Here is a 12,888-nt window from a genome sequence, read left to right as displayed (position 1 = left end):
TAACCCTTCCTTAAAAGAGTTGTCACGTGGCGGCCTCCATAGCTCAATAAAGCAGTTTCTTTGCTTGTTCCTCCCAGATGTTCGGGTGTATACACCCTACTAGTTCGGGTCATGCCTTGTGCTGCACCTGTTTCCTCCATTTTCGCCTTTCCTTTCCTTCTTGCTTCCGCATCATAGTCCCAGGGGATAGCTTTAGGGTGATTAGAGGGGTTAGGTGCTACTGTCACGGTGAAGGGTGTGGTCACTTCCACCTCAAACGGAGTTGGCGCGGCTGAGGGCGTTGTTACTTTAACCTCAAACGGAATTGGTATGGCTATTTGAACCCCAATTGGTAACTGAATCTGCACTACAATAGGTGTGAGAGTGACTGGAGGTATTTTAAGTTCATCCCCTTCACGAATGAGTCCAATTGACCTTTCCGGATCCCATTCTTCATCGGTTTCTATCACATTTACCCCCTCGCCCCTATGATCCGGGAGAGGATTGTTACGGACATTAGGTGCAGTCTCTTTTGCTTGTATAACCTTAGTGTCAATCAATTTCTGGATCTTATCTTTCAAAGTGCGACATTCATCAATAGTATGACCCTTCATGCCCGAGTGGTAGGCACATGTCTTATTTGGATTGACCCACTGAGAGGAGTTTTCCATGGCAACATCGGGAATGGGAGTGACATACCCGGCAGCCTTCAGTCTCTCGTAGAGTTAGTCTATGGGTTAAACAATTGGGGTGTACTGTCTGGGTGGTCTGCGATCGAAATTTGGTCTTGGCTTTTGGAAGTTTTAGCGGGCTGGTGGTAGTGAGTGGTAATATGCTGGTTGAGTGTTATAAGTATGGTAGGTGGCAGCAGGTTGTTAGTATCTAGGGGGTGAAGGCTGATATATGGGTGGAGGTGTTTGGTATGTAAGAGGAGACTTCGGACCTTGGTCTACCATTACTGCACCAACTTCTTTTTTCTTAGAGATACCTCCCGACTGCAAGGCTTTGTTTGTAGCTTGGAGTGCTTCAAAATTTGTCACCATGCTGCTTTTAATTCCTTCTTGTATTCTCTCTCCCATGTTGATGATATCAGAGAACTTATGGTTTTCAATAACCATCAACCTTTCATAGTATTGTGGATCTTGAGCTCTTACGAAGAATTTATTCATCTGTTCTTCTTCCAATGCTGGCCTCACCTTCACAACTTCCGACCTCCATCGAGTAGCGTATTCACGGAAAGTTTCTATTGGTTTCTTTTTGAGATTCTGAATGTAGAAAACATCTGGTGCATTTTCTGTGTTGAACCTAAATCGATCCATGAAATCTGACGCCATGCTCACCCAATAACCCATTTCTTCGGGTTCTGGCCGATGTACCAAGACAGGGCATCTCCAGTGAGACTCCTCATGAACAGCTTCATGCGGATTCTTTCATCCTTGCCAACTCCTACTAGTTTGTCGCAATATGTTCTCAAATGCACCTTTGGATCACTTGTTACGTCAAACATTTCAAAGTTAGGAGGTTTGTAACTCTCTGGCAGTTCTACATCCGGTTGAATACACAAATCCTCATAATTCAAACCCTCAATGCCTTTACCACCTTCGACGATTTGAAATCTGCCCGTAAGTTTCTTGAGTTCTTTCGTCATCTTCTTGATGAGCAGGTCCTTCTCGGCGGATTCAGGTATGTATAAGGTCTGTTATAGGGTGTGGGGTAAGGTTTCCACGTATATGGGGTTGCTTTGATGGACTCTAGGAATTTGGGCGCATTGGTGGTCGTTGGTTAAGTTTTGGGGATCAGGGGCATGTTGTGGTGCGTTTTGAGGAGTGTGATAGGTGGTGGTTTGTGGACACTGAGTTGGGTAGTGATGATGCTGTGGAGGGGTAGGTACTGGTGAAGGAGTAGGATTTTGAGGAGGTGTGATGTATTGATGAGGTGTGGGAGGGTTTTGCGGATTTTGGTTTTGTGTGTTTTGAGGAGATGCCGCGTTTTGGGCGTTTGTGTTTTGTTGGTTGATATCGGGGCGTTCAGGGTGAGGGAAAGATTTGCCAAGTTCCGGACCTGCTCAAGCTCTCCTTGTAACTCTGATATTTTTTGTTTCAGAAGTAGGACCAAATCGTTCTGTGCTGGGGTACTTTGGCCATCCGAAGTTTCAGCGTTTTCTGCATTGTCTCTCCTGTTACCACTTAAATCGTCATCCTTTCCTTTTGCTTTTGCCTTTAGGATCACTTGGCGGAGGAGGAGGTGGAGGACCTCTGGATCTAGTGTGATATGCGGATAATGCCAGTATGCACGAATCAAACTTAGGGGATGGGAATAAACAAAAGAAAGAAAACAAAAAAGGTAAACAAGTCAGTAAGGAGAATGAAAGGGATATTTGCGATATTTAAACACATATTACGAAATAAATTTGCGTCCTAATTTGGGGACCTCATTGTACCCGAGGTAGGCCTAAGCGACATATAGCTTTGGAGAAAATCGATGCCAATAACTGCGTCATTTCATTAATATGGTAAATGGGCCAAATCTCTACTAAAACGACAATAATTATAAAAAGTCACTAATGGCATTTGCCTTATTACAACCAAAGTCTAAAACAAGCCTAGAAAGCAAGTAAAAACATCATTCCTAATCTATTTGGTCCCAGAGGGCCTTCTCCATGCTTGGCCTTCTCTGCTCCATCGATCAGATTCCCCAGGTCGCACACGTCCAACAGCAGATACGCCCTTGCTAGATGCCCTCCTTCATTGACCTCTACATTCTGACAATCCGAGATCCTTTTCCTCGTCTTTCCCTCAAGCTCCATCAACCCTTGCTCCAAATACTCCAACCTTTCTATTGATTTAGTAGCGATTTCTTTCCACTCATCAACTGCTTCCATTTCCACTTTATGTTGTTCCAAATGCCTGGCTTCAGACTCGTAAACCCTTTTGCGCAGCATCCTGTATTTGACTTATGCTTCAGCAGCATCGTCTATAACCCTATTCTTCAGATTAACCCTGGCTTAACATCCCCCGCTATATCATCTACCAACCATGATGAATAGAAGTACACATGGCCGGCATGATACCGATCTGGCTCGATGGTATCTTTATCCACAACGATCTTTTGATGCCACATGTGATGTGCCTCGAACTTGAATGGAATGGCGTTCCCCTGGAAGTCCGTTTTGTACTGAACCATTTTGGAAACTCGTGGTATAACCTGTTTTCTTCTAGCTTGCCTCATAATCCTGATAGGAACATAAGGATATATCCCCCTTAATTCGATTAGCACTAGATGAGGAGTATCTCTCGACCTGATGATGAATTCACTGCTAGGAAACCACTCGAACATCCAATGTGCCTCGTCATCAGTCAGATTGCTAAAAAAATGTAACCAGCTCATAGCGTTTTCCGATTGAGCAAACCTGTTTGGGATAAAAGACATTCTCTTCGGATGGTAATATGCTATGTGTTCATTCCATTCTCGTCGCGGAAGTTCTTGACGGTATTATCCTCTCTGAAGGTGTTCAACAACCATACTTGCAGCAACAAATTGCAACCCTCGAAATGCCTATACCACTTTTTGCAACGGTCTAAAGCTCGGTACATCTTAGCCAAAATCATAGGGACAATAGTATAAGTTTGGCCCTCAATCCCCTCCATTAAGGTATTAGTGACCATAGCTAGGTGAGTGTGGATCCTTTCTCCCTATATTGGAAATACCAGCATCCCCAGAAAATAGATAATGAATACAAAAACTCGGCGGTGAGTCCAACCCAAAGAAGTGATGGCAAATTCATCATGATAAAGGCGATATGACTTGTTGTGCCCATAAAGCTCATAAAGGAAATCGAATGGTATGTAAGATTTCTTCAGATAGACTAACTCATCATTTTTCCTGAAACCCATTATTTTCAAGAAACCTCGAGAAGTGCGGTTTTCTGGTACCAACAAACCAGGGATATCCTATGGGAGTCCAGCAAAAGCTCCTATTTCTTCTAAAAGGGGAGTCATTTCTACGTCGCCAAAACAGAAGATGGCTCTCTTCTCATCCTAAAATATGGTGGCGGCCTCAATTAATGCATTGTTTGGCTGAATGTCCAACAAGGAGGGTAAATTACCGAGGACTCTTTTCACATGATTTTTTTCACTCGGTGAGAGATTTTCCCACCAATCCAGCAACAAAGGTGGGATATTTTGAACCATGCCTAACCTGGGGACTTCGTGCCTCATTTCTGCAAAACAAATAAAGTTAGCCCTTTCCCCCTCTGGATTTGGCTATTTACATATCAATGATCAACATATTGGCATGTTTTCTCCAAAAAATGCACAGATCGTGATTGTGTCCAATGGAATTATGGAAATTCCGGCGGACTTTGGACAAGGCTTGCCTTAGCGAGTTATTACACGGACAGCGTTCTAACCCATACTAGGTTTGGACATGATGCATGCACAGTTTATATTAGAGTGGGGGTTTCTAGGAGAGTCTAGACCGGTACCCTCAAGCGGACAACTTGAGAGGGAAAGGCACTGAACCGTCGACTGCACCGCTGATCGACTAGTTTTACCGCAAATAAGCCTTTCCAAATTTAAAGGGTGATTTAGGAAGAGCGCGGACACTCATCAAGCGCCGCTATGGTATTAATTAGGCACGGGTGGAATATGATGCGGAGCATGCTTTATGCAAAGATAAAACAACACGTTGTCAAATATTTTGCATGATTAAAACAGTAAATGCAGTATTAAATGAAACGTAAAGACATAAAAAGAAAGGAAAACAAGGAAGAAGTTAGTTCGTGCAATGTGGAAATTGTAATAAAGTAAACGAGGGAGTGAGGGTGGGGAGAGACATGATGTAGCAATTCTAAAAAATGTCTTGGAGCAAGCAAGCATGACTAGAAATAAAGGAAAACGCATGTTATAACCAAATTAAGCAGAGATCTGCATATTAATTCAAATAAAAGGGAGAACGGGGAAAGGGTGTGCATGCAACAATAAAAGGGAAACGGGAGCCGAATATTCATGTAACAGCAAAAATAATAAAAACACGTTTGTTAGAGAAGACCAATTCATATAGACCAAGTTCGCTATAGTAAGAGCCTAAAAATATCCTCAGTAGAGTCGCCATGCTGTCCGCCCGTTTTTCTCGTGAAATCGGGTTTCGACACGTGACAACTCTTTTAAAGGAAGGTTTAAAAGAGAAGAGTCGTCACCTAACAATTTTTAAGGTGTGTTAGGGCACTTATTTGCAAATAACTCTGGTTTAACCAATTTGCGTCACCAAATATAGGGTAAGGGCTCGATTTACCTCGAAGAGAAGGTGTTAGGCGAGGTCCACAACTGTGGGTCCCGGCCGAACCCGAATTATATGAATTAGTCAGACAAAGAAAGCAAGAAGTTTGGGAAAATTCATTATTAAAAGACTTTGAATAAACACAAATAATTGATTTAAAGACAAGATGGGGGGTCCTAAGTTTTTTAGCCTAAAGGATCACCCCGTGCAACATAAATAATACTTCGTAACTCCCTCGAGATGGGGTGTTACTCGTATTATTCAGCGGGCACAGACTATCATCTCCTGCTACCCGATTACAATATTTAAGTTGTCACCTAAAGCGCACTAGTTGTTCTAAAATGTGCCTTATGTGTGTGCTACCCGTCCCATGCCTATGGCCCAGGAGGCATTTGGACCCTCTATTTTTGGGTGGTTCTAGACTTAACTTAGGCTGCTCAAAATGATAAATCTAAGCGACATTCAAAATAGACTACACATAAGGGCAGTAAATGGCTCAAGTTGGCCTCCACATATAAGCAACAAATGCACGCAATCAGTTTTTCACATGAGGAAGGTGACAAGTCGCAGAAATGGGGTCCTTAAATCCTATAGGCAGTATTCTATGTGATTCTGAATTTTAAACGTACAGGCAGTGTTGTTGTCTTAACACGACAAAGTATTACAAATCCTATAGGCATGCTTTCTAATTTGTTTGCAAAATAAGACAGTAGCACAGTTGGATAGTTCAATTACCAGCGTTTTATCAACATACTTCCTAGGTGAGCGATAGAGTCATATAGGCAGGATTTCTAAGAATGAGAGCTTGAAACTGGTTCTTTATCTTTTCATTCTTATGGGCATGCTTTCTAGGCAGGCAGTATAATGGGAATAACAGAAATAGCAGCTATCTTGATTATGTTCCTATAGGCATGATATCTACAATGCAAAGAGCAGGCATTCATGACTTAATGTATTCCTATAGGCATGATATCTATGTGAATATTGTAAAGAGCAGGTATCTATGACTTAATGTATTCCTATAGGCATTGTGTCTAACATGATTAAATTTGAATAAATAATTACTGTATTGCAGTATAATAGGCATTCAAAAACGTGTGAAAATAGACATGAAAGCGGATGAGATTATTTATGTCCTATAGGCATGTTATCTAACAAAACACATGGAAGCAGACCATGTTGAACACGTTAAACACTTAGATCCTATAGGCAAGATTTCTATCCTTTCATGCGAACATTAGAATAGACCCATTTTCCCAATTTTACTAATAACCCAATTGTTATTACATAATTATTACAGGCCCAATGATGAAATAAATTACAAAGTGATAGAAATAACTATAGTGGGCCTAAGATAGGCCCAAAGTACACCCAGCCCAGCCAGGTCTTCAATTTCGTATCCATATAGGTTTCACCACAGCCCAGAAATCACAGTTGGTCAAACCCAGCAAACAATCTTCATTTACACAAGATAGCCAAAGCCCAGTAGCCATAGTTGATCAAAGATCCAGAAAACAACCATTTACACAAGCCAATTGGCTTACTCAGTAGGCATAGAGAGGCAGAATTGAGTAATTAGGACAAGGGAGATAAAAAACCGTATGCCCTAGTGCGTCAAAGTTCACAAGGGTCTCAGAGTGGACCCCGAGCAGTGCTCACACTAGGGAGGTCAGTAGTAAGAGCCTTGGTGGCCTTGGCTGATAGGATCAGAATAGCATAAGTAACAAATGAGAGAGAGTGGATAATGGTTAAGGGGCAGAAGTTAAGAACATAGAGCAACTAAGCACACAGGTCACAAGACTTAGAAAAAGGTTCAGCAAGACTTAGAAGCAGGTTCAGCAGGATTTCAATTAGTAAAGTAACACAAACAACCACATATTGAAAGAGTTAGGGGGGAAAACAAGTTTACAAGATTGACAAAAGTTATCATGCTCAAATACACAATACCAAACAAGTTGAAAACCTAAGAGGTCCAAATTATGCTAGGTATACATCTTAGTGTCACAAGACAGACATGTTAACTTTCATCAGGACACGGGACTGCATAGAAACATGATAGGGAGCACACATTATGACAAATCAAGTAGTCACTGAAGGAACAGGGAATTAGGTGATCCAAAGACATACTGAGGGACAAATTAGCCGGGAAACAGGATCATAGTTGATAGAAAAGTTCTTAACACCATATTGGAACACTTTACATATGCAAAACTATTACTCCAGAGATTCAGAACAGAGTGGGAAAGTAAATTCATGTCAAATAGCACATGTAGGCATTCTAGCATTGACAAAGTAGACAAATTGACTAAAGAAGATCCAGATTATGCCATGAAACAAAGTAGTTCAAACATGATAAGGAAAACAGGTTGAAGTAGCTGTTAAGATCTCAGTCAATCACTAATGGGAGCTATATTGAGTGACAAGATAGCAGGAGAGCATGTCACAACGAACACAGGGAGTTCTAGCACAAGTATGAAGCATTTACTATAGAGATTAAGGACAAAACAAGTAAGCATGTATTAGGGAACATCCAAACACCAATACATGGGTTAATCGAACTTAAGAGGATCAGATTATCCAAGTTAGGCTTAGGCAAACTTAGAACTAGCAGCATTAGGAAGAAGTTAGATGCTAAAGAGACTTAAAACAAGTGCCAAGTTAACAGAGTCATGCATAAAAGTAACCCAGAAACACATTAAGCCAGAATTTCAGAGATGAGAACACATGCAAACCAAAGACACATAAGAATGAAACTGAAAAAGGTCAAGTGGCTTACTAGTTAAACGAACAACAATAAAGAACAAAAGATCCACAAGAACCCAGAATCTCAATGCGTCAAAATTCCCAAAGAGCCTCAAAAGAACCCCGGGCAATGGACACACCGAAGAAAAGGTTGAATAATGGAATCCTAGTGGCCTTGGCTTTCAGCCGGCCAAGAAATAAGCACAGAACAAGAGAATGAGGGAATAACAAAACAGAGCTTCAAAATTTTAGTGAGATTATAGTGATTCCCGTCTCTTTCAAAGGGGAATGGGGAGGGGTTTATATAGTAGTAGAAATCGAACAAGTAAACATGGAAAATAAATTATTCAAACACAAATAAGGAAAGATAAAGATATATTAGAATCGATTTTTAGGGCATAAACAAAGGAGATCAGTAAATAAACAAGGAATAATACTAAAAATAAAGAAATACAAAAGATTAAACAGAGAATAAGAAAAATATCATACCAAAAATCATTTAGAGTCAGATTTAGGGCAAAATAAAGTAGAAAATAGGGAAACATGGCAGATTAAACAGAAATACGGAAAAGAATGGTCAAACACGGAAAAGGAAAAGTATCAATCAAGAACCTATAAGAAATAAAGGAAAATCTCAAACCCTAGTTGAGATTGACAACTTGAATGGGACCAAAATGCAAGGACTCTTCAATATAACATGATCGTCCAGATCTTCACAGAATCAAAGTAAATCGGCCCGTTCTTGAGAGGTAGTTGCGAATAATAGGGCAAGAACTAAGTGATTCCATAATCATGCGTACAATGAGAGAGTGCCGCGAAATAGGTAAGTAGATCATGGATTGAATCCATGTTTGAGCCGGAATCGGAGAGGGTTAGGGGTTACGGCGGCTAGGGTTCGTGAAAGAGAGATGAGTAACAGAGAGAACAAAGGCAGCGGTCTTCGGAGAATGGGGATTAGGTTAGGGTGAAGGGATATAAGGAAAGCGGGTGGGGTTTTGTGAGCCGTTGATCGTTTTTGATCAACGACTGAGGTTTAAGGAGATCTGGGTCGGGTTTTGGAGATGGGTTGGGGATTAAGGGGTCGTTTGGATTGGGTTGTTGAAGAGGGGTGTGAGTGGGCTAAGCACTTGGGCCAAAATTTGTCCGAGAAATCACTCAATATTAGGCCTGCGTTTTAAACACATATAATTTAGCAAAATAATTTATAAAAATAATTAGTAAATGAGTAAAAAATATTTTTTATGCACTAAAATAATTAAAATAATGATTTAGCATTATAAAAATATAAAATGCTATTTTTTGGCACAAATAGTATAAATACAGAGCATTTGTATATGAATATAGACCATTATTGCAAAATTAGATAAATAGATCAGAAATGCTAATGTAATTATATAAAATAAAGTAAAAATATTTGAAACATGTAGTATAGGTGCAAATAATAATTTAAGGTAATTGAGTCATCACAAAATAATTTGAAGGAGTAATTAATAATTATTCAAACAATTTAAATGCAGGAGAATCAATTTAAAAGCTCTAAAAATCATGAAAAATTATAAAAAATGCTTGTATATATTTGTAAACTAAATAATGATGCAAAACGATATTTTGAAAGATATATATAGATAGATTATTAGCATATTACTTGTTTAATATTTTTGTCTGCTATTTTTTTTGTAATATAATAGAAGATATACATTTTATTACTCTTGAATATATATATATATATATATATATATATATATATATATTTTATTTTATTTTTGAAAAAATATGAGGGCAAAATTGGGTATCAACATATGGTACAAACCAGAGACCTGGTGGTGCAATCCAGATATTGTGTTATCGATCACAAGGAGCTACCATATAATAGATATTGTGGGTCGTGCATATGACATAATGCAAGTCTGTGATGGAGATAATATGATCATGGTTTCATTCTTTTTGCAGTCCCAGGTAAGTAATTTACTTGCTAATGTCATGTTACTTGAGGAGCTCGAACAAGAATATTGTTTGACTCAAAAGATACTAATTACTTTGTAAGCGAAAACAATCAAAATGAATCAAAGGTAAATCGTAATCGAATATAATTAGACCTAGAAATATATATTATGCTTGTGATGTTTCAACAACTTGGATATTCGAAAGAGAATAAGAGAAAGCTTGTTGAGAGAGAGAGAGAAAGAAAAAGATAGTTTCTTATTGAAAAGATCCCTCCTTTTACAACATTGGGATTCTCCTTTATATAACAAGAGAACCCCCTCAAAAAATAATAAAATAATACAGGGATAGGTCACGTGCTTTTGAGGAGACGACGAGATTCAAGGGCATACTTTCGCTCTGACATTCTTAGGTTGTCCCCTCTACTTCGGCTATTGCTTAGTCGAGGGTCGTTGCTTACCATAGTGGGCAGAATTTGACCCCATACAGATAGTCCCTCCGTTCATTGGAGACGTAACGAAGTGCGTCGCCGATGGACGGAACCATGATCCTTGTACTAGGAAAATTTTGACCATGTTTGGAGACGACGACGGGGGGGGGGGGGGGGTGGAGGGAGGGGGCGATAGTTTGAATTTGTTGATCTATTGGCGCGCAATCCCTTCCCTGAGATGACGTCACTATATGCAGGCGTTATCATTGCGCGTGTTCCCGAGGAAGTACAAAAGGTGTTCTGATGCTTGGTTTCCCGCGCCTGTTTGGGGTTTTGCCTCTTCGATTTCAATGCTACCCAACCCTATTAATAGGGAAAGGGTTCAACTTAACCTAACTTTAGATCATCTGCAAACGTTTTCCAACTATTTCAAGAAAACGCTTTCTTTTTACGAAAAATCACCGCTTCCCTGAAAGTACACTTGTGGTTGCGTAGTACATCACTCCTTAATCGGAAACCATGACAAAATCTAAACGGGGTAACGCTCCGGGGGTTCGTAATAATAAATCATCTGACATACCGCCTCCATTCGGCGGCGACAGGGGAGAGAAAGGGGAGGATCTCACCCCTCTTACCGTAGATAACGTGCTCCAGAAGAAACTCCTTATTAGGAGGGACTTTCAAAGGGATTCTCCCGAACAACCTTGGGAGAAATCTGAGTTACAACAAACTGATTTAGATACTCTTCGCGCGTCGTATGATATACCCGCTCACATGGAGATGGGTTTAGCAGGAGCGGACTATGCGAACACCCATAGACCGGGATACTGTACGTTTTATGAATATCCCTTTTTGATCGGCTACGGCCTCCCCATTTTTCCATTGGCGGAGGAACTTTGCCGTTACTACAACATGTGTCCTGCCCAGCTCACTCCGTATACCCTAAAGGTATGTAGGGTAATATCGACATACGCGGAGCTGGTCGGGCTGGAGGTCTCCGTCCACCACCTATTGCAGCTATTCAGTGCCAGCTATCTGAGGGGCACCATGCTGCATCTAAGGAATCGTGGCTCGAGGGGGTTGGTTGTGCAAACCGACGATCGGGCTAACCGGGGCTATTGGCGTAGATACTTCTTTATCAAGACGGAGCACCTGGTGTATAACCCCGTCGGATTCCTTGAGAGGTGGAATTCGAGACGTAAGTATTATTATCCGTCGAGTCGTTTATCGTACGTGACTCTAGCGGTTCCGATTATACCATCCTTATGATTTTTCTGTTATTTTGCAGCTATAGCTTACGTCCCCCGGTTCATAACCGATATTAAGGAGTGGGTGTCCAGTTTGCTGCCTCTCGCGGAAGAGACCCGTACGTGGGCTGAATTCATTGAATGTTATGGTCCCGCGAGCCCTTCAGGTATTTCTTCGACTTTAATTAGTCGCTTTTACAAACTTCGTCGGTTAAATCACTTTTATTGCCAGGTCGAAGTGCTCCTAAGAGGAGGGCGACGGCATCCGCCTCCTCCCGATCAGATGTTGGTCAGACTGCGCAGGAAATACTTTGTGCTTCTGTCAGGGAAGGGGTGACCGTATCCTCTTTACAAGAGGCTGATCCTGCGGAGGTGGCTATAAATGAGGCGGGGCCGTTGACATTGTCTCCGCAACCTGCGGACGAGCCTTCCGAGAGAGAGGAGCCTGAGGAGAGAAAAAGGAGGAGGCTCGTGATCGGTAAGGCGGTGGCGACTGGAGATGAAGAGGGTGACGCGCCTCGCCAAACAACTAGGCCCGTCTTTATGGCCGACGCTATCCGTTCGGGGAGGTCGGCCAACCAGATAAGTGCTAATGTTGGTACTAGCTCGGCTCGTGTTGCCGAGGGTAGCTCATCGCCCCTTGTTGGTGGCGACGCTGGGGGACCAACTGCTGAGGCCGCCCACGGGAATGTGGAAGAGGTGGTGGAAAACTCTGCACGCGTGGAGATGACAACAGACGGATCCGGCCGCCGCATCGTGATTCCAGGGGCTTACAACTTGTTACAGCACAGCGAACGGGCTGCACTGGAGATGGCCCTACTGTGTGCTGCCCCTGAGCGTGAGATGCTGAGCATTGTCAGCGATGCGGAGCTGTCACGGAGGGTCGCTGGCATGGCGTTACAGGTAACTTCTCTGTTCTTCCGTGTGTCGTGAAGTTGATTTTGATGCGTACTAACTTACTTGCATGTATATATTTTCTTCTTTAGACCCTGGTTTTGGAAGTGGAGAGGAGGCGCCGTGAGGAGAAGAGAACGATCGTTTTTGATAAGATGGTGAAGAAGTATAAACCGTATCGCTCCAAGCATCAAGCGGCGGCGGATCTTTTCCGGCAAGATCCATAATTCCAGGTGTTCCGGGAGGGCCTCAAACAGAGGGAGGCACAATTGAGCCGCAGGGCGGCGGAGCTGGAGAAAATGGATGAGGAGTTGGTAAAGGCTGTGGCTCGTAATAGCGAATTGGAATCACTCCTCAAGCTGAGGGAGGAGGAGTTGG

The sequence above is a fragment of the Nicotiana attenuata genome, chromosome 9 (assembly GCF_001879085.1).
Source record: "Nicotiana attenuata strain UT chromosome 9, NIATTr2, whole genome shotgun sequence".
NCBI classification, from domain to species: domain Eukaryota; kingdom Viridiplantae; phylum Streptophyta; class Magnoliopsida; order Solanales; family Solanaceae; genus Nicotiana; species Nicotiana attenuata.
The sequence above is the reverse complement of the archived record's forward strand: the minus strand, read 5'-3'. Positions refer to the sequence as shown.